This window comes from Salvelinus sp. IW2-2015, unplaced genomic scaffold (genome assembly GCF_002910315.2).
Source record: "Salvelinus sp. IW2-2015 unplaced genomic scaffold, ASM291031v2 Un_scaffold655, whole genome shotgun sequence".
Taxonomy (NCBI): domain Eukaryota; kingdom Metazoa; phylum Chordata; class Actinopteri; order Salmoniformes; family Salmonidae; genus Salvelinus; species Salvelinus sp. IW2-2015.
Genome location: NW_019942590.1, coordinates 98,156 through 120,513, shown reverse-complemented (window position 1 = coordinate 120,513; position 22,358 = coordinate 98,156). Strand labels below are relative to the sequence as shown.

The following is a 22,358-nucleotide window of genomic DNA, read 5'->3' as shown; positions in this document are numbered from 1 at the left end:
KGATGTACAGCCATATTCTCTAAAACGACGTTGGTAGAAAAATGAACATTCAATTCTCTGGCAACAGCTATGGTGAACATTCCTGCAGTCAGCATGCCAATTGCAAACTTCCCCAAAACTTGAGACTTCTGTGGCATTGTGTTGTATGAAACAACTGCACATTTTAAAGTGGCCTTTTGTCTCCAGCACAAGGTGCACCTGTTTAATGATCATGGTGTTTAATCAGCTTATTGATATGCCACACCTGTCAGGTGGATGGGTTGTCTTGGCGAAGGAGAAATGCTCAGTAATAGGGATGTAAACAAATTTGTGCACAAAATTGGAGAGAAATAAGCTTTTTGTGGCTTTTGAATTTTTTGGTTCGTTATATATCGTCATGAAAGTTTATATTTTTCTTAGATGTGCTCTTCTAAACAGTGTAACAAATTATTCAACTCAGTTTCTCCTTCAAATACCATCTCACAATGCTCCCTGTGTGTCTGTGGGAAACATGGGAAAGGGCTTTTGTTGCCATAGCAATGTACTCTTCACTCGCTCTGGTCATAGACGAACTGCAAATTGAACTCAGAGAGTTAGACTCCTAAATTGATAATGTAGTTTGTTTAGGCGATTTTACAGCTAGCTACTTCATATGCTGATATTGACTTTGGTATTATTGTGAGTAGCTACGTTTGCTATATAGCTAGCTCGCTACTTAGCCAGCCCAGACTGAGAGCATTGCATTGTGGGTTTTGTAGTCGACTTGAGCTGCAACAGATTTCCACAACAATTTTCACGTTACTACCAACCTTGTTATTGACAAAAAAATTAAACCTTTGTTCACAAAAAATATTGTTTTTGCATATTAGTGTTATTTAACACTGTTTAACACTGTTAATCATAGAAATTAGTGGTTTGGAGGTGGATTATCCCTTTAGGAGGATGATTTCCTCGAACTGAGCTCAAATGTGAAGAACACTAGTTGTCTTAATGTCCATTTTTCATTATTTAAATAATCTTCAGAGAATAATTCCCATCAAACTCAAATGCATCTTCTCAGAAGAAGATTCGTATACAGGAGATTTCATGGTTTTGAACTTGCCCGATAAATTAGAGTGACTCCTTTGGAAATTAGTGGTGACTGTGACTCAAGCCAAGCCTCATTGGAGTAATTGGCTAACACCATGCTGGGAATCTGCCGTCCAGTGGCCAGGCAGGGGGAGATTAAAATAATTTCTGAGCAGGATGTATGTGAATTAATTGGGCCTGTGTTTAGGACTTCATCTAAATTAGTATGGAAGGGTTTTCCCCTCAAAGATCTTAGACACATTTTTGTAAACAACAGAGACCAACTCTAATCCAGAGGGAAATGTATTTGTTTATTAGCGTCGCCGCAAGAACCAACTGTTGCTATTCTACTGGAATTGTAAAGAAAATGCACGTTTTCTTACTATCCTTAAAAAAGTGACAATCTTAGTTGTTCGGCAGACTWGTGTGTTTGTTAGTACCTTGGCTTGTCTTCTTGTGATGCAAAGCTAGATTTATTTCCTTGTCAAATGCTAATGATGTTCCTTACCCCTCCTCCTAATACAGACCATATGGTATGTGTGTTGTAAATGGTAACATGCATAGAACATGCAGGCTACATAGCAGGGCTGGGAATTGCCGGGAGCCTCACAATATGATATCACAATACTTAGGTGCCGATACGATATGTATTGCGATACTCGCAATTCTATATGTATTGTGATTCAATACTGTGATTATATTGCAATTTGATGTTCCAAACATATTGCTCACCTGTCTGCTGCAGAGGGACAAGAGAGACATTACAAAAAGGTTTTGATCAGTCTTGGATATAGAAGTGCTGAAAATGAAAACATGTTGGCTCATTTATAAAGAAGATGGATTACAAGCTATGAAGGAAAAATACAGAAATATTGGTGCAGGTACAGCCAACTAGCTCAAAAATGTAATTGAGATATTGTCAAAACGATACGATATGTCAAAAATAATGTCCCGATTTTATAATAATGCCCCCCCCCCCCCTTACTAGAATATGTAAGTGGTCTCTATAAAAAAGTMATGTTGAACAACTCAATTGGATTATGGAATTCAAAGCTTGCGTCATGTTGTGGTGAATGGAGACCTAGGCCTATGTCAGAGAGAAGTTCAGGAGCTTTGATTGATTAACCAGTTCTACAGTTTGGACTGAAGCTTGCTGGGTGAATTAACGATCTGAGGATCTTGAAGACTGCAAACCCATTTCTGTCCATTATGGTAATATCCCTGTGACCTAAAGCTGTTACACCAATTTACCAAAAAACTCTCATCCGTCCACATTTTTTTCCATCACTGGCTGCTGTTCTCTTCATCTTCATGTGGCTATCTCCGCACACCTTGGTAATTGGTGATGTGGACCATATGTTGGCTTTCAATAGCAGTCTGTTCAGTCGGTGGTACCAGGACTTCTCCTTCCCGGTCACATAGTAGTTGTTGTCTTGGTCAAGGGAGGGAAGGGGAGGAATATTTTCCTGTCCTCTTCTCCCCCCCTTCCTACCACCAAACCCCTCTTGGTGGAGCGTTGTGCTGTTGGGAAGCTGGTCATTGGGCCTGGCTGTTTTGAAAAAGGCTCCACAGCCCTGCTGCTGACGGTGTCTAATTTTCACAGTGACCTCCTGTGACCTTATTAATGGGGCAAGAGCGGCAGGGCTGCTGTGACCCTTCCTCTCGGGGGTCAAGGTGGTTGAGCAGGGAGCAGCCATTAGCTTGAGAGCCTCCCGATGAGAGGCTCTTTTGAAACTCCCAGGAAACATGTCACTTCTCCTTTCCCCTTCTCCCCCAATTAAAGTGATTTTCCTCACTTTTTGTTTTCCAGGCCTRCGAGTTGGGAGATGTTTTGAATCAGTATTTGTAGGTATTTTCTGTGTGGAGTTCTCCTTTTCTTTTGAGGAGGAGAGCTTTTTGAGGCCTATTAAAAACTGATGAAGCTGTTTACTAGCACCATTTTTCGGAGTAGCCTAATTGTCGTTGTAGGTTTTTGTTGGAAAGGTAGCCTATTTGAGGCTGAAGTTCAAGCATGTTTACTGGTTGTTCTTCTTTATAAAGTCTGCTGCATACACTGGCTCAGGGCTGGCTTTGCTTGGGGAGTCATAAAACATGCCGTGTCATCAAGTTCAAAAGGTACATTATATCACCATAGAGAGCCAGCAACTCTTCAGCATGATGAGATTGCCAGAGTGAAACTTCCATCAAGTTTTGCTTCAAGACCCTCACTTTTCCCAAAGAAAAAAAAAAGTTATTTTGTTGTTTAATTTMGTTTTTTTTGTCTCTTACAGTTTACCCCATTGTGAATCCCTTTCCAATCTGAACGCATGAACAGCATCACTACGTTGGACAATATCACTCCCCTGGTAAGTATTTTACCTAGTTTTGTCTTTCTTCTTATATAACAAGCATAACAATTTACTTTGCAACACACACAGATTTGACTGATAAACAAGATATTGGCCTAATTCCTCACAACCAAGTACATCCAGCACTTTTTTCTTGACATTTAATTTATATATATATATATATATATATATATATATATATATATATATATATATATATATATATTAAAAAAAAATACTAATAGTTACCAGTCCTTTGTCTTCAAAGAGCTGTTGAACTATAATGATTGCAACTTTCATGTAATCAAACTCTGAGTATATTTTTCACAGTGAATACACTCTGTTTTCTATCATACCCTCTCCCCCTTTCCCATTCCTCTCTGCTTGGCGGGCCCAGACAGGCTCTCAGTATAAGTCAAACACAGTTTTTCCCCCTGCTCTTGCTACAACTCACTGTCAGTGAGAAGCACAAGGTGAATCTGTTTACCTACAGCTCACGCAGGCTGCCCTACTGAACCTGACTTGACGCGCACACACACGGAGCCATGTCAAAAAGACRACAACTTACATTTTGCAAGGTGTTCCTAAAGTCAAGTTGAAGACCAGACTGACCACTTTCCTTCTCTTTGACTGTCGCTTTGTTGCATAAAAATCGATCAGATAAATAAACAGGTGTATGTTTTTGTGCGTGGGTGCCAGTGTGTGTGTTGAGGTCCAATATCTGACTGTGCATGTATGAAATGTGGAGAGGAACAGAATGGAGCAGCTGGGTCTGCTTTGTTGGCTTGTTTTGTAATGTCAGAGTCTGGTGTTGATTCAGAGCAAAGCTGCATGCTTTACACCTTTCCTGCACAGCTGCAATGATTCTGCTCTTAATAAGGTCCACATAAGACAAAACTGGTGGGGGGTAAGGAGTTGGGGGTGTACGTAGGTGGGGGTTGCGGTGCAGCTCGCCGAGTCAAAATATGACTGCCGCCTGCGAGGGAATCTAGCAGCTGTGTTGACCGTCTCGTCTGACTGTGAAGAGAGGCACTGATTATAAAGTGCAACATTCTGGCAAGCCAGCAGTCTCGGCGAGGAACGGCTTTGATCATTTAGCATTGTAAACGGCTCCATCATCTAAGGCCTCAGGTAATACACTGGTTTATTACCTTAATGAAGGGGTTGAAATGTTTATCTACAGTACTAAGCCCTCAAGCACTTTTGTGGCCAGCGATGAAGAATCCTTTTGGCAACGACCTGAGGGATGAGCAGTTTGTTAGTGCTCATTTGTGGCAGCTTTGGAGGAAAATGTTGTATTAGGCTACTTAAAGTTTATTATCTGTCGATTTTGATACTTTCCTCAATGCACTTGTAGATTATGTTTTGAGAAAGCTCCTCTCTGCTTTGACACATTGAAATCCACAAAGAATACAGGTGTAGGATTTACATTTTTCTCACAGCAGGAAAATAATCCTGCAGCAACAGGAAATGTGAATTATTGTGTGGATTATAATTAATGGCCATTTTTGTAGGGGTTGATACATTTTTCGTTTGGGGAAATCAAGTCTGACATTATAAATGACAAACTTTAGAATCAAATCAAATCAAGTTTATTTTGTATAGCCCTTCGTACATCAGCTAATATCTCGAAGTGCTGTACAGAAACCCAGCCTAAAACCCCAAACAGCAAGCAATGCAGGTGTAGAAGCACGGTGGCTAGGAAAAAACTCCTAGAAAGGCCAAAACCTAGGAAGAAACCTAGAGAGGAACCAGGCTATGAGGGGTGGCCAGTCCTCTTCTGGCTGTGCCGGGTGGAGATTATAACAGAACTATGCCAAGATGTTCAAAATGTTCATAAGTGACAAGCATGGTCAAATAATAATCATGAATAATTTTCAGTTGGCTTTTCATAGCCGATCATTAAGAGTTGAAAATAGCAGGTCTGGGACAGGTGGCGGTTCCATAACCGCAGGCAGAACAGTTGGAAACTGGAATAGCAGCAAGGCCAGGTGGACTGGGGACAGCAAGGAGTCATCATGCCCGGTAGTCCTGACGTATGGTGTCCTAGGCTCAGGTCCTCCGAGAGAGAGAATTAGAGAGAGCCAAGATTTTCAAAATGTTCATAAATGACAAGCATGGTCAAATAATAATCAGGAATAAATATCAGTTGGCTTTTCATAGCCGATCATTAAGAGTTCAAAACAGCAGTCTGGGACAGGTAGGGGTTCCATAACCGCAGGCAGAACAGCTGAAACTGGAATAGCAGCAAGGCCAGGCGACTGGGGACAGCAAGGAGTCATCATGCCCGCGTTTGCCGTGACGTATGGTCCTAGGGCTCAGGTTCTCCGAGAGAGAGAAAGAAAGAGAGAACGAGAGAATTAGAGAGAGCATACTTAAATTCACACAGGACACTGGATAAGATAGGAGAAGTACTCCAGGTATAACCAACTGACCCTAGCCCCCCGACACATAAACTACTGCAGAATAAATACTGGAGGAAGCCCTTTAGAAGAGAAAGCCCTTTAAAACCTTGAATACACCTCCCCAGTGGTTCAGCGGTCTAAGGCACTGTATCGCAGTGCTTGAGGAGTCACTACAGCAATGGGTTCGATCCCAGACTGTGTCACAGCCGTCCGTGACCGGGAGAACCATGAGGCGGCGCACAGTTGGCTGAGAAATGCCCGGGTTAGGGGAGGGTTTGGCTGTCGGGATTTCCTTGTCGCATCGCGCTCTAGCGACTCCTTGTGGCGGGCCTGGCGCCTGAAAGCTGACATTGTTTCCTCTGACACATTGGTGCGGCTGGCTTCTGGGTTAAGTGAGCAGTGTGTCAAGAAGCAGTGCGGCTTGGCAGGGTTGTGTTTCGGGGGACGCATGGCTCTCGACCTTCTCCTCTCCCAAGTCCGTAGGAGTTGCAGCGATGGGACAAGACTGTAACTACCAATTGAATATCATGAAATTGGGGAGAAAAAAGGGGTAGAAGAACAACAACAAAAAAGATAATAAACTACCAGTTTACATTTCCTGCAACAACAAGGTGATCAAATGAATATTCTACATTTATACCCGCCTCATGAATGATTCAACCCTAGCAGGAGATTATTTTACCTAATGCTCAGTCACTACTCATTAATGACCCCATTCTGAACAGCAAACCATCTGGGTTTGACACCTCACAACTGACTCGACCATAGGCAGGTATAGTGTGTGTATATTTGTTCAGTGACAGAGGCCCTAACTCTGAAACTCCTGGTTGCTCACTGATTGGAGTTTTCATTTCTCTTATTGATTATCAATAGCAAATTGGAGGAGTTGGGTTCCTTGCTGCCAGAAAGGTTTCACCAAAGGCCCGATGTAGGCTATTCATAACTAGAGGTAATACTCTGCCCTGTAGTTCATTTTGGCTGTTGTTTTGGCTCATTTTTGGTCTATTGTGGTGGCAGTTCCGCTGGTGGTCCCATGTAAACAGCTCTCAAAGGGGTTCCCCTCTCCTAGTCTCTCTCCCAGAGAGCCTGTGCCTCTGGTTTAAATGGGGTAATTGATAGTAGAGGATGCCTGATCCTGGTGCCAGGAAGGACCAGCTCTGTGTCTCTGACCCCTCCTGTACAAAGGGCCCCTCTCCTCATCCCTTCTCTCAGAAAGCTGGGAAGAGTAAATATTTAGCAGGCCGCACAACAATGGCTCGGCCAGGGAGAGAATGAGACTTTCATCAGAACTCATGGCTAAAGGGACATTTGGCAGAGGGGGAACTAGTTGGCTAAATCTGGAGGAGGGTGTTTTCAGGGGAAAGGAATCTCTCATGCTGAAGACTCATTTCTAGAGCTGGTTTTTCACTAGAACCCAGATCAGCCACTAAGGATACTTTTTATCTAAACATACACTACCGTTCAAAGGTTTGGTGTCACTTAGAAATTAGAGTGTCTAGAGTTGCAAAGAAAAACAGTTGCAAAGAAAAAGCCATATCTGACTGGCCAATAAGAAGAAAAGATTAAGATGAGCAAAAGAACACAGCCACTGGACAGAGGAACTCTGCCTAGAAGGCCAGCATCCCAGAGTCGCCTCTTCACTGTTGACGTTGAGACTGGTGTTTTGCGGGTACTATTTAATGAAGCTGCCATTTGAGGACTTGTGAGGCATCTGTTTCTCAAACTAGACACTCTAATGTACTTGTCCTCTTGCTCAGTTGTGCACCGGGGCCTCCCACTCTTTTTATTCTGGTTAGGGCCAGTTTGCGCTGTTCTGTGAAGGGAGTAGTACACAGCAATGTACGAGATCTTCAGTTTCTTGGCAATTCCTCGCATGGAATAGCCTTAATTTCTCAAAACAAGAATAGACTGACGAGTTTCAGAAGAAAGTTCTTTGTTTCTGGCCATTTGGAGCCTGTAATCGAACCCACAAATGCTGATGCTCCAGATACTCAACTAGTCTAAAGAAGGCCAGTTTTATTTCTTCTTTAATCAGAACAACAGTTTTCAGCTGTGCTAACATAATTGCAAAAGGGTTTTCTAATGATCAATTAGCCTTTTACAATTATAAACTTGGATTAGCTAACACAACGTGCCATTGGAACATGGGAGTGATGGTTGCTGATAATGGGCCTCTGTACGCCTATGTAGATATTCCATTAAAAATCAGCCGTTTCCCGCTACAATAGTCATTTACAACATTAACAATGTCTACACTGTATTTCTGATCAATTTTATGTTATTTTAATGGACAAATAATGTGCTTTTCTTTAAAAAACAAGGAGATTTCTAAGTGACCCTGAACTTTTGAACGATAGCGTACATTTAAGATGCTTCACACTGTTGAAGTGATCAGACATCCTTTCTGTCAGCGCTCTCTCTCCTTTGTTTGGAAAACTACTTCAACTCCATTATGGCACACATTTTATTCTGTTCTTTTACCCCCCTCTTTGACATTCTAACACTGACGTGTGTGTGTGTGTGTGTGTTTGTCTTTTTTACAAGCCAAGTTACCAGCCTTCCTTTAGACACGCTCTGAATTTCCTTTCTCACTACCCCCTCCCCCACACTCTTCTATCCTACATTAGATTAGTTGCTTGTAAACCTTTGTACAGTACTACATCTCACTTAATGCCCACACAATGAAAAAGGGGTTTTGCAGTCTAAAGGCCTCTGCCGGGTTCCATTAGAAAGGGCTTAAAGTAGGTTTTGTCTCCCGTGCACCACCTTTGTGACTGACATTAACAGCCTAGAGGACTGCAGGCCGGCGTAGGGCGCACTGTGCGAAGGCTGTTCCCTGGCCAGGGAGAGAAGCATGGGATCAACACTGTGATTTACTGTAACTCGTAAATCCTCGTCATTTACTGCCATAATTACTCCTCCAAAGGTGTGAAGTGCTTCAACAAAACATAGTGTGCTGGGATGAATGGGCCTGGCCCCCCACTCCCGAATCATTCTGGCTGGCACGATTACGGCTGCCACGGCAGAGAGAGCCCAGTCCAGGGTCACTGAGCCTCTCAACACTGGGAAAGCTCACTTCTCCCACTGACACAGGGGGGGGGGGCAGGAGGGACATTTTGACACGGCGTAGTAGATGGTATTAGAAAAAGCTCCAGCAACCGTCTTTTCCAATGATATAACTTTAATGTTAAGTTATTAATGATGTATTTGCATCATGGAACAGAGTGCAAAGACCAGTCATCACTGGCGATAATCTTCCAACACTCCAAACAAACAATAAGTCGTGGTTAGAATGAATAGGAGTGAGTAGGAATCAACACTTCAATGGGAAATGAATGAAACAAACAAACAGGATCAATATGGAAAACAACAGGCTGGCAATCTGTCTCTGGGTTTCTATTGGGTGTGTTTTAATTGGTCAAGTTAAAGCGGTGTTGGTCGTGCTGCTCTAGCAGACTAATGGGCTGAGTATGTAGCTGAGTGAGTACTAAAGGGTTGCAGGCCCACGGCTGTGCCAGGCAGCCAGCCAGTGGTTTATGAACCACTCTCCTTCACTTGTTCCTTAACATTCTCCCTGTGTTTGCGTGTGTGTTCGATTATGGATGTGTAGTTGCGAGTGTGTGTGTGTGTGTGTGTGTATATACATATGACACAGGCCTGTGAAAGGAAAAAAGCGCCCCCTCGTTGTAATGCCTTTAAGGGAGGCCTGTTGACCCAAAGCATGATGTAATTCAMTAAGCCTGTCACTAATAATTTCCCACTTCTTTTAATGGGCTGGAGATTGATCCAGGTTCTGTAGCAAGGCCCCATTTTCTCTGGGCGGGGTGTTTTTCCTGCTCCATCCATTTTACTGCCATATTTCACTGTTTATAAATATTTATGCACATATACAGCTGTCTAATAAAGACTAGGAACTGGACGGCTTTCCAGTTTTCATTTTTAAGATCTTATATTTTGCTCTTGGAAATGCCAAAAAGCTGTACCCACCCTTTTTATAATAATAATAATAACAGCTTGTTTTCTCACGTAAAAGAAAAATGACAAACAGACCTTCACCCCTATAAGTATGCATATACATGCTCTCTTACATACACAAACATACCCTCATACACTACATGACCATAGGTGTGTGGACACCTGCTCGTCGAACATCTCATTACAAARTCATGGGCATTAATATGGAGTTGGTCCCCCCTTTGCTGCTATAACAGCCTCCACTCTTCTGGGAAGGCTTTCCTTTAGATGTTGGAACATTGCTGMGGGGACTTGCTTCCATTCAGCCACAAGAGCATTAGTGAWGTCGGGTACTGATGTTGGGCGTTTAGGCCTGGCTCGCAGTCGGCGTTCCAGTTCATCCCAAAGCTGTTCGATGTAGTTGAGGTCAGGACTCTGTGCAGGCCAGTCAAGTTCTTCCACATTGAACTCGACAAACCATTTACGTTTGGACCTTGCTTTGTGCACGGGGGCATTGTCATGCTGAAACAGTAAAGGGCCTTCCCCAAACGGTTGCCACAAAGTTGGAAACACAGAATCATCTAAAATGTCATTGAATGCTGTCGCGTTAAGATTTCCCTTCACTGGAACTAATTGGCCTAGCCCGAATCATGAAAAACAGCCCCAGWCCATTATTCCTCCTCCACCAAACTATGACGGTGCCACATTGWAAGTCACTGAGCTCTTCAGTAAGGCCATTCAACTGCCAATGTTTGTCTATGGAGCATGGCTGTGTGCTTGATTTTATACACCTGTCAGCAATGGGTGTGGCTGAAATAGCCGAATCCACTCATTTGAAGGGGTGTCCGCTATATACTAGAAGTATATAAAAGTATGTCCATGTCTGCTTCGTACCCTGATGCTGTGAAGTGGATGGATGGGTCGGGGCGTTCTACACAAACACAGGGAGTTGTGAGGAGATACGTGTAGCTCTCAGGCCTCTTTCTTCTGGGCTCCTGGTACTGTATCAGTTTCCTATTACTATTTGTACTATTTGTTTTGAGGCCCGGGGCACCAGCGTTTCAGATGCTGTGTTAAGTGGATGGGCTGTCAGGAAAAGTTCCCACAGTCAGTGACTTTTTTTTTATTTATTTTTTTACAGATAGGGACTTAGATGAGCTCCCCCCCTCCTTCCAAACACACCCTCCACCTACAGTATCAGGGCCACATGTACGTGTGACAGTCATGAGTACACACGTGAGTATTTATAGTCTACATTTGTTAAAGCTCACATTTATCATGTGGCCTGCTGGTGTCAGTGACTGCTGCGTTCCCATGTCTCTCTGCTGCTACTCTTGTCCCCCTCCACACACACACACACACACACACACACACACTTTGGTTTACATTCATGAATTCACCCCTCACCACAGAAATCATCCTGATTGAGAGAGAACGGGAGAACATTTGAGAAAATGGTCTATATTCTATAATCATTTCTTGATGGGCCTAACTTGTATACAGTCATTCTGTTGTTGGATTCTTCAGCTTGTTAGGGGAAGAATTGTAAAGGTTTGTTCTATCAAACTTGCGACACTAGCCCATTAGCATATGGCAGCGATCATCAGAAGCTATAAAGAGGGAAGCGGTGTGCCTCCAGGGCTGGACTGGTTTTTATTTGGAACCACTTAAGATATTCACCTGTGTAAAATTGTTTATCTTGGAAAGAATGGTAAATAAATCCACTTGGGCCTATAGCCAATCATAAAGTGCGCAGAGTGCCCGTAAAAGCGTAATTAGACCAGTCTCAGACCAACTTTTGACATTGGTTGCCATTCTTTACAAAACCCTCTTAACAACGTATAGCTGGTTTGCTGCCAAGAGCAAAAAAAATCWAAAGGCTGAGGGCCATTACTCACTCACTCTGGGAAAGGTTAATGCACTGTTCTGTACTGGCCTTAAGGTGTATATTAGTATTATTACTTAGCCGTGAACAGATCCAATAACTGGGTCTGCACTTTACGTGTAAAAAAACAACAAGGGAACGAGAGAGATGTGAAATGCTCTTTGTGTTCAAATGTCGACACATTTTTGTATTTTTCTTTTCTGGGGGAGCAGCTGCGGAGGCCTAAGCCCCGTCTCACTGGTGTACTCCCCTCCGTAGGGAGCATGATGCCAGCCGCTCCACTCTGCCCCAACCCTCCTAGAACCAGTCCCATTAGTGGGGCTAATACACCCCCGCCTTCCCCACTCCGTCCCGGCCCCAGAAAGCCCACTTGTCCTTGGGCCGCTGAGTGAGATGACACAGGATGAAGTCACTCCATTTGTGTTGGCACAGAGACCGGACCGATGCCGGGCTGCCAAGAGTTCTTGGACACGTCTCGCTCTGGTGAGAGGGAGAGGAACCATAAGGTAGAGTTTGTGTCGCAGTACGGTGGGCCCACGTCCAGCATTACTTTTGCACAACCTGTGTTGAAAACCCCACTGAAATAAGACAATATTGTAAATTGAGGTGGTGATGTTATAGAGTGCATGATGCTGAAAGTTGGGAGAGGTTCCTGTTCATGTCTTCACTCCTAGCCTTGACATGCTGACATGAGTCAAAGCCACTTTTTGTATGTTATTGTTTTTGGATGTGTGTACCTTTATTATCCATAATTCCAGTCATTTTGCGCTCTGACAGTATTTTGACAGTGGTGTGTGATCTCACTGCGAGTTTTTTCCTCTCTGTATCCGGTGCTGTGTGATTTACCTGCTGTGGAATCAGAGGGTCCCAGAGACATTTTACATCCTCGTCCCAAAAAGGTAGCTAGCGGAGGCCAGAGTTTGACAGACATCCTCCCACCCCCTATCCTTCCCCTCAGAGGCCGGAGAGGAGCTGCCCTGTCCTGTGTTTGTAGAGCAGGGGCTAGGGGGAAGTTTGACTCTGGAAAGCTTTGCCTGTGTTTGGGCAATTCCTCAAAGGCTTAGCCGACCTGATGAACAAATGCTACATTTGGGCTCCTCAAAGAGTCTCTTTCCATTACCCCCACCAGCAAACCCCAGCCTCCTCCCCCTCCCCGGTCGGCTGGACTGCCCTGTCTGTCTCAGCCCTTCGTTAGCATCTCAGCAAGCCCAAGATCAAACAACATGGACGGACTCCTTCCTTCCACTGTCACTCTGCTCTATCATTTGTAGTGCCAGTCTCAGTTTTCTAGTGCTCTGAGCGACCTAAACGTAACATGTAAAGTGTTGGTCCCATGTTTCATGAGCTGAAATAAAATATGCCAGAAATGTTCCATACACACAAAAAGTTTATTTCCTTCAAGTTTTGTGCACAAATTTGTTTACATCCCTGTTAGTGAGCATTTCTCATTTGTCAAGATCCATCCACCTGACAGGTGTGACATATAAAAAATCTGATTGAACAACATGATCCTTACACAGGTGCACCTTGTGCTGGGGACAATAAAAGGCCACACTAAAATGTGCAGTTTTGTCACTGAAGTTTTGAGGGAGTGTGCAGGAATGTCCACCAGAGCTGTTGCCAGAGAATTTTATATTAATTGCTCTACCATAAGCCTCCTCCAACATMATTTTAGAGAATTTGGCAGTATGTCCAACCAGCCTCACAACCGCAGACCACGTGTATGTAGTCATATGGACGAACGATTTTCTGATGTCAACATTGTGAACAGAGTGCCCCATGGTGGCGGTGGGGTTATGGTATAGGCAGGCATAAGCTATGGACAACCAACACAATTGCATTTTATCGATAGCAATTTGAATGCACAAAAATACTGTGATGAGTACCTGAGGCACATTGTGAGGCACATTTTTTTTKWAATATACAGTGCCTTTGTATTCAGACCCCTTGACTTTTTCCACATTTTGTGACGTTACAGCCTTATTCTAAAATGTATTAAATCGTTTTTTCCCCCTCATCAATTTGCACACAATACCCCATAATGGCAAAGTGAAACCAGGTTTTTAGACATTTTTGCACATTTATAAAAATAAAAAAAACTGAAATATCACATTTACACAAGTATTCAGACCCTTTACTCAGTACTTTGTTGAAGAACCTTTGGCAGCAATTACAGCATCGAGTCTTTTTGGGTATGACGCTACAAGCTTGGCACACCTGTATTTGAGGAGTTTCTCCCATTCTTCTCTGCATATCCTCTCAAGCTCGGTCAGATTAGAAGGGGAGTGTTGCTGCACAGYTATTTTCAGGTCTCTCCAGAGATGTTAGATCGGGTTCAAGTCAATCATTCAATTAATCAAATGTATTTATAAAGCCCTTCTTACATCATGGGATGGCTGTCACTGCGATTGGCTGCAACAACACAGGTCCCAGAAAACAGGCAGGCCAACTGATGGAAAGATCCTGTATTTGAGCTTCTTCTCCCCCAGAATGAGGATTGGCTGCAAAAAAATCTCCTACAGAGTTCAATCAATCAATCAAATATATTTATTAAGCCCTTTTTAAAGCCGATGTCACAAAGTGCTGTATAGAAACCCAGCCTAAAACCCCAAACAGCAAGCAATGCAGATGTAGAAGCACGGTGGCTAGGAAAAACTCCCAAGAAAGGCAGGAACCTAGGAAAAAATCTAGAGAGGAACCAGGCTCTGAGGGGTAGCCAGTCCTCTTCTGGCTGTGCCGGGTGGAGATTATAACAGTACATGACCAAGATGTTCATAGATGACCAGCAGGGTCAAATAATAATAATCACTGTGGTTATAGAGGGTGTAACAGGTCAGCACCTCAGTAGTAAATGTCAGTTGGCTTTTCATAGCAGATCATTTAGAGTTAGACAGCAGGTGCGGTAGAGAGTCGAAAACCGCAGGTCCGGAACAAGGTAGCACGTCCTGTGAACGGGTAAGGGTTCCATAGCCGCAGGCAGAACAGTTGAAACTGGAGCAGCAGCACGACCAGGTGGACTGGGGACAGCAAGGAGTCATCAGGCCAGGTAGTGTTGAGGCATGGTCCTAGGGCTCAGGTCCTCCGACAAAGAGAGAGATAGAGAGAGAATTAGAGGGAGCATACTTAAATTTACACAGGACACTGGATAAGACATGAGAAATACTACAGATATAACAGACTGACACTAGCCCCACGACACACAAACTATTGCAGCATAAATACTGGAGGCTGAGACAGGAGGGGTTGGGAGACACTGTGGCCCCGTCCGACAATACCCCCAGACCAGGTAGGATATAACCCAACCCACTTTGCCAAAGCACAGCCCCCACATCACTGGAGGGATATCTTCAAACCACCTATTTACTACCCTGAGACAAGGCTGAGCATAGCCCACGAAGATCTCCCCCACTGCATGAATCTGAGGGTGGCGCCAACCCAGACAGGAAGATCACGTCAGTGACTCAACCCAGGGTTAGATGCAGAGAATCACAGTGGAGAGAGGGGAACCGGCCAGGCGGAGACAGCAAGGGCGGTTCGTTGCTCCAGTGCCTTTTCGTTCACCTTCACACCCCTGGACCAGACTACACTCAATCATAGGACCTACTGAAGAGATGAGTCTCCAATAAAGACTTAATGGTCGAGACCGAGTCTGCGTCTCTCACATGGATAGGCAGACCATTCCATAAAAATGGACCTCTATAGGAGAAACCACTGCCTCCAGCTGTTTGCTTCGACATTCTAGGGACAATAAGGAGGCCTGCGTCTTGTGACCGTAGTGTACGTGTAGGTATGTATGGCAGGACCAAATCGGAAAGATGGGTAGGAGCAAGCCCATGTAATGCTTCGTAGGTTAGCAGTAAAACCTTGAAATCAGCCTTAACCTTAACATGAAGCCAGTGTAGAGAGGCTAGCACTGGAGTAATATGATCACATTTTTTGGTTCTAGTTAAGATTCTAGCAACCGTGTGGCGCACTAATTGAAGTTTATTTAGTGTTTTTTTTCTGGGTAGCCGGAAAGTAGAGCATTGCAGTAGTCTAATCTAGAAGTGACAAAAGCATGGATACATTTTTCTGCTTCAATTTTAGACCGAAATTTTCAGATTTTTGCAATGTTACGTAGATGGAAAATAGCTGTCCTTGAAACAGTCTTGATATGTTCGTCAAAAGAGAGATCCGGGTCCAGAGTAACGCAGAGGTCTTTAACAGTTTTATTTGAGACGACTTTACAACCATCAAGATTAATTATCAGATCCAACAGAAGATCTCTTTGTTTCTTGGGACCTAGAACTAGCATCTCTGTTTTGTCCGATTTTAAAAGTAAACATTTGCCGCCATCCACTTCCTTATGTCTGAAACACAGGCTTCACCATGTTTCATCGAAATGTACAGCTGTGTATTGTCCGCATATTAGTGAAAGTTAAGATTATTTTTCCGATTGACATCACCAAGAAGTAAAATATATAGTGAAAACAATAGTGGTCCTAAAGATGGTCAAAGATAAAAGTAAAAAATAAAACAGAATAAAAAGTATGTTTGAATGACACTGAGTGGCAGTGTTTTTACAGCGAATGCCGGTTTGCCTGAGGCTGATGCCGTGCAGGTGTTTGTACACATGCATATACACACACTCTCATTCAAATAAACGCACATATACATGTAATAATGCCAGACATGCACACAAACATATACAGTTGGCATTGCTGGTATGATTTTAGTTGTCCTTGATGTCCTTTTTATTTGTGTGTGTGTATATATATATATATATATATATATATATATATATATATATATATTGTTTTTAAAATTATTTATATATAAATATATAGGGTGCGGAATGGAATTAATTGTATTAATGTTCTTTTCTTGGGGGGGGGGGACTGTGGGAGGGGTCTCGAATGGTTGAGGGACAGCTATTGGGGAACTGTGGGGGGATTTTGGAGGGTTTGGGTTCACGTTTTTTGGCCTGGTGGGAGAACTGTCAATGTGCCCTTGAGCAGGGCATTGACCCTGGATGCTTCTAGGTGTCGCTCTGAATGGGAGTCTATTGGATGACTTTTATGGTGTAGTTGTTGAGCAGCTTCACTGCAAGTATATTGTATGTTTCGGGTATTCAATTAAATAATAATAAATAAAAAAATAGTGGTCCTACAACGGAACCTTGAGGAACACCGAAATTTACAGTTGATTTGTCAGAGGACGAACCATCCACAGAGACAAACTGATGTCTTTCTGACAGATCTAAACCAGGCCAGAACTAGTCCGTGTCGACCGATTTGGATTTCCAATCTCTCCAAAAGAATGTGGTGATCGATGGTATCAAAAGCAGCACTAAGGTCAAGGAGCACGAGGACAAATGCAGAGCCTTGGTCTGACAACATTAAAAGGTAATTTACCCCTTTTGATTGCAGTCTCAGTGCTATGATGGGGGTCTAAAACCAGACTGAAGCATTTCGTATACATTGTTTGTCTTCAGGAAGGCAGTGATTTGCTGTGCAACAGATTTTTCAAAACGTTTTGAGACGAATGGGAGATTCGATATAGGCTGATTTAGTATTTTGTATTTTCTGGGTCAAGGTTTGGCTTTTTCAGGAGAGGCTTTATTACTGCCACTTTTAGGGAGTTTGGTACACATCCGGTGGATAGGGAGCCATTTATTATGTTCAACATAGGCGGGCCAAGCACAGGAAGCCGCTCTTTCAGTAGTTTAGTTGTAATAGGCTCCAGTATGCAGCTTGAAGGTCTAGAGGCCATAACTGTTTTCATCAATGTGTCAAGAGATATAGTATTAAAAACTTGAGTGTCTCCCTTGATCCTAGGTCCAGGAAGTGTTGTGCAGACTCAGGACAACTGAGCTTTGGAGAAATAGCCAGATTTAAAGAGGAGTCCATAATTTTCTTTCTAATTATCATTATCTTTTCATCAAAGAAGTTAATGAATTTATCACTGCTGAACTGAAAGCCATCCTCTTAGGGAATGCTGCTTTTTAGTTAGCTTTGCGACAGTATCAAAAATACATTTTGGATTGTTCTTATTCTCCTCAATTAAGTTGGAAAAATAGGATGATCAGACAGTCTTTGATACTGCACAGGTACTGTCTTTCCAAGCTAGTCGTAAGACTTCCAGTTTGGTGTAGTGCCATTTCGGTTCCAATTTTCTGGAAGCTTGCTTCAGGGCTCGGGTATTTTCGGTATACCAGGGAGATGATAGTTTCTTATGACATGTTTTTTGATTTTAGGGGTGCGACTGCATCTAGGGTATTACGCAAGGTTAAATTGAGTTCCTCAGTTAGGTGGTTAACCGGTTTTTGTACCCTGACGTTCTTGGGTAGGTGGAGGGAGTCTGGAAGGGCATCTTTGGGTTGTCCGAGAATTTATAGCACAGCTTTTGATGGCCCTTGGTTGGGGTCTGAGTAGATTATTTGTTACGATTTTCAAACGTAATAAAATGGTGGTCTGATAGTCCAGGATTATGAGGAAAAACATTAAGATCCACAATATTTATTCCACGGGACTAAGCTAGGTCCAGAGTATGACTGTGGCAGTGAGTAGGTCCGGAGACATGTTGGACAAAACCCACTGAGTCGATGATGGCTCCGAAAGCCTTTTGGAGTGGGTTTGTAGATTTTCCCATGTGAATATTAAAGTCACCAATAATGTGAATATTATCTGCCATGACTACAAGGTCCGATTAGAAATTCAAGGAACTCATTGAGGAATGCTGTATATGGCCCAAGAGGCCTGTAAACAGTAGCTATAAAAAGTGATTGTCCAGTCTCTGGCTGAGCCACTCAAGGACATTCAGGAATTTGTCCTGAAGCCACTTTTACTTTGTCTTGGCAGTGTGCTTGGGGTCATTGTCCTGTTGAAAGGGGAACCTTCGCCCCAGTCTGAGGTCGTGAGCGCTCTGGAGCAGGTTTTCATCATTTTGTACTTTGCTCAGTTCATCTTTCCCTCGATCTTGACTAGTCTCTCAGTCCCTGCAACTGAAAAACATCCCCACCACATGATGCTGACACCACCATGCTACACCATAGGGATGGTGCCAGATTTCCTCCAGGCGTGACGCTTGGCATTCAGGCCAAAGAATTCAATCTTGGTTTCATCAGATGAGATAATCTTGTTTCTCATGGTCTGAGAGTTTTTAGGTGCCTTTTGGACAACAACAAGCATGCTGGCATGTGCCTTTTACTGCGGAGTAGCTTCCGTCTGGCCACTCTACCATAAAAAGGCCTAATTGGTAGAGTGCTGCAGAGATGGTTGTCCTTCTACCTGGCGGCGTAGTGTGTTACTGATGGTAGGCTTTGTTACTTTGGTCCCAGCTCTCTGCAGGTCATTCACTAGGTCCCCCCGTGTGGAAAAACCCAGGAGGAGGATTGCGTGTTGGTGTAGACAAGATCAGAGTTTCAGAGACATTTTTTTACATATCGTCCGCACAAAATAGAGGTAAGGAACATAGCAGTGGCAGAAATAGCATATGGCCAAGAGAGGATTTTGTATTCATAGAGAACATTTACTTCGCTAACTTCATGCGTGGAAATAAGCACTTTCGTCATACCTAAAACAACGCATAGATTCTCATGATGCTGGCTCTCAGGACGGCAGAGGGATCTGGCTGTGCTCTTTAACTTGCTTCCTGTTGATTTTAGTGTAGAGGGCGAGTGTGGGGCTTAGCCGCGGAGGTGGCAAAGTTTATGGGTATCTGCTGGTGGATCAAGGATGATGTGTTCATAGACTCGTTGTCGTGCGTCAATGTCCTATCACAATTACGTGCGATTAGCCTCGACTTTAGGGAATAGTAATGCATATCTCAATATTGGCTAGCTCTAATTTTGGGGTATCTGGATACGTCAAAAGGAAGCACTTCTAGTTTTTATGTAATGTTTGCGATATATTCTTGTCTTGAGTGGTACAGAACATTTCTAACAGGCATTTCATGAAGGCGTTTGCAGATTCAGAATTTTTACCCCTGATTCCTGGGCGTTATGTTTTCTAAGGGAGCAAGGCTCCAGCCTCCTCCCGCATTGTCTATGGACCCGGGGAACCGATTTCGGAGGGCTGGCTCTTAGGCTGTCATGCCTTCTCTCTCTGGTGTGGTCCTGATTACTCGTATGGCAGGGGCCAGTCGAAGATTCAATCCAACATGGGACGGTTTAAATTGGGATCGATGGGAATTCAGGAATTGTGCCCTATTTCTTTCCACTGAATAGACTACGCAAAACTCGGTTACTCTAGAGCATTTCTTGGTTATGCGTCTCAGTTGTCTATAGTGCTTTCGTGTCTGACGGCGACTGAAGCGTTGTAAGGACAAGATTAACGAGGTAGAAGTGTCTGGGTTTGCGTTCAAATCGTTTTCACTATGAGAATTCATGCCATTAGGATAGTCTTCTGCACACTGGATTCATAAAGGTATTTGCTCCAAGGATCAGTTTGTTTTTACATGTACACTAGATTAAAGAGTAATTAATTTTTATCTTCAATAGGTTGTTTGTTGTCTCATGCAAACGTATATTTTGTTTGTCACTTTATACTGGTGTCCAGGTTGAGGTTGCATATAGTTGGGCATTCATATATGATAGAGAGTATTTAATTATGTCTATCCGGGATCGGAGTGTGTAAAGATTTTTGGAAAACAACTGTCTTGTGTTGGAGAGCGCTAATTGACGGTCGTTACACTAGGGGTGCAGGTGGATTTCGAACGTGGATTAGCAGGACGGACAATATGTGGGCTCGAATGACAAATGATGTGTTGATATATATAAAATAAGCAGGGGTGTTATTATTGCTCACTGGCAGGCTTTATAGAGGGAGTGTGCAGGAATGTGCAGCCAGAGCTGTTTGCCCAAGAATAGATGATATTTGGTAATGTATACTCAGCTCAAATGGTATCTGACAATTTTAATAATGCACTCATAAATATCGTGCCGTTTCTCTGACATCATATATATATTATGATGGAATAAAGGCCTATGGTGTGTGTGTTATCGTATCGCAACATCTATGGTCTCTGCAGCTCTACCGGGGGCAGACACGTTATGTCTGGGGACGCATGTACGTATTAATGGTAGATGAAACAGGATATGGATTCATGTATAGATGATCAAATCGATAAATTCGGGTGAAGGCAGAAGTGGTCTGCCATTACCAGTAGGGCTTGGCCTTTGTGTTTGTCGCGAGTTGTATGGGACTTGTCAAGGCGCAGGGCACTACTGTAGACTATTGTGGACTATATACGTCCAGTATTGATCTAGGGCTTTCATTAAACTAGGTCACTACAGCTGTATAGATGAGTTTCAGCACATTTATTTTATGCGTGCTGATGAATTTGCAATTTGGAGTTATTGCTTTCACTATGTAGATAATATCCATCGGGGTTGATATGGTGTATAAATGCGCTAAATTATGGACACGCTTTCTCAGAATACTTAAGCTTGGTCTACATTTATTTTTGTATTAAATATACAGTGCTTTGATATATTGATAAAACTGTGTTACAGGCGCTGTCATCGTGTTGAAGCATTTTTTCAGAGAATAGGTTTATGTGGGAAATGATCGTTAATTACAATAGGCTTATTGCTTATATTGGGCTCAAGGATGATCTGGTTATGTTTTTTACCTCACTCATCAATTTGCACACATACCCATAATGCAAAGGGTGAAAGCCAGGGTTTTAGACATTTTTTTGGCACATTTTAAAAAAAATTAATATTTTGGCGTATACGTTAATAGCGCATCTATTGGCTGAAATAGATGCTCTGGTAACGTTTGCACATGTGGTATGCTAACTTATCGATTTATTGTGTTTTCGCTGAAAAACGCTTAGAAAATCTGAAATATGGTCTGAATCACAAGAACTGGGTCTTTCCATTGCTATGCTTTGTCTATTTTTATGAAATGTTTTATGATGAGTAAATTGGTCATACACGTTGCTCTATCTAGTAATTCTAGTCGATTTGTGATGGTGGGTGAAATTGTAAACTGTGATTTCTACCTGAAATATGCACTTTTTTTCACAAAAATCTCCTATACATGAATATGTTATCAGACTGTCATCTGAAGAGGTTTTTTTCTTGGTTAGTGGATATCAATATCTTAGTTGAGCCGAATTGGTGATAGCACCTGAAGGAGTAAGAAACTGATGGAGTTAGAATAGTGGTGTTATTTTGCTAACGTGTTTAGCTAATAGATTTACATATTTTGTCTTCCTGTAAAACATTTTAAAAATCTGAAATGGTGGCTTTATTCACAAGATCTGTATTTTCATCTGGTGTCTTGGACTTGTGATTTAATGATATTTAGATGCTACTATCTACTTGTGAAGCTATGCTAGCTATGCTAATCAGTGTGTGGGGGATGGGGGGTGCTCCCGGACCCGGGGTAGAGGCTCGTTAGAGGTTAAGAGGCTCTCTTGTCCTCCACTCGTTACTGTATTAATGGCACCTGTTTGAACTTGTTATCAGTATAAAAGACACCTGTCCACAACCTCCAAACTCCACTATGGCCAAGACCAAAGAGCTGTCAAAGGACACCGAGAAACAAAATTGTAGACCTGCACCAGGCTGGGAAGACTGAACCTGCAATAGGTAAGCAGCTTGGTTTGAGAAATCAACTGTGGGAGCAATTATTAGGAAATGGAAGACATACAAGACCACTGATAATCTCCCTCGATCTGGGGGCTCCACGCAAGATCTCACCCGTGGGGTCAAATGATCAAAGAACGGTGAGCAAAAATCCCAGAACCAAG

The 22,358-nt window shown here is 43.0% G+C and overlaps 1 protein-coding gene across 4 annotated transcripts in view; it reads left to right on the top strand.

Annotated features, from left to right (window-relative positions):
* Nucleotides 1-22,358, top strand: part of LOC112068709 (protein dispatched homolog 1) — an 85,039-nt gene that overhangs the window by 28,354 nt on the left and 34,327 nt on the right. For 3 of the 4 annotated variants that reach the window (XM_024135906.2, XM_024135905.2, XM_070438280.1), the window contains one exon: nucleotides 3,318-3,392. The gene's annotated coding sequence lies outside the window, so the exon portion shown is untranslated. Of the gene's footprint in view, nucleotides 1-3,317; nucleotides 3,393-10,874; nucleotides 10,970-22,358 lie in introns of those variants that run through there. The other variant, XR_011475209.1, reaches the window with a different exon arrangement.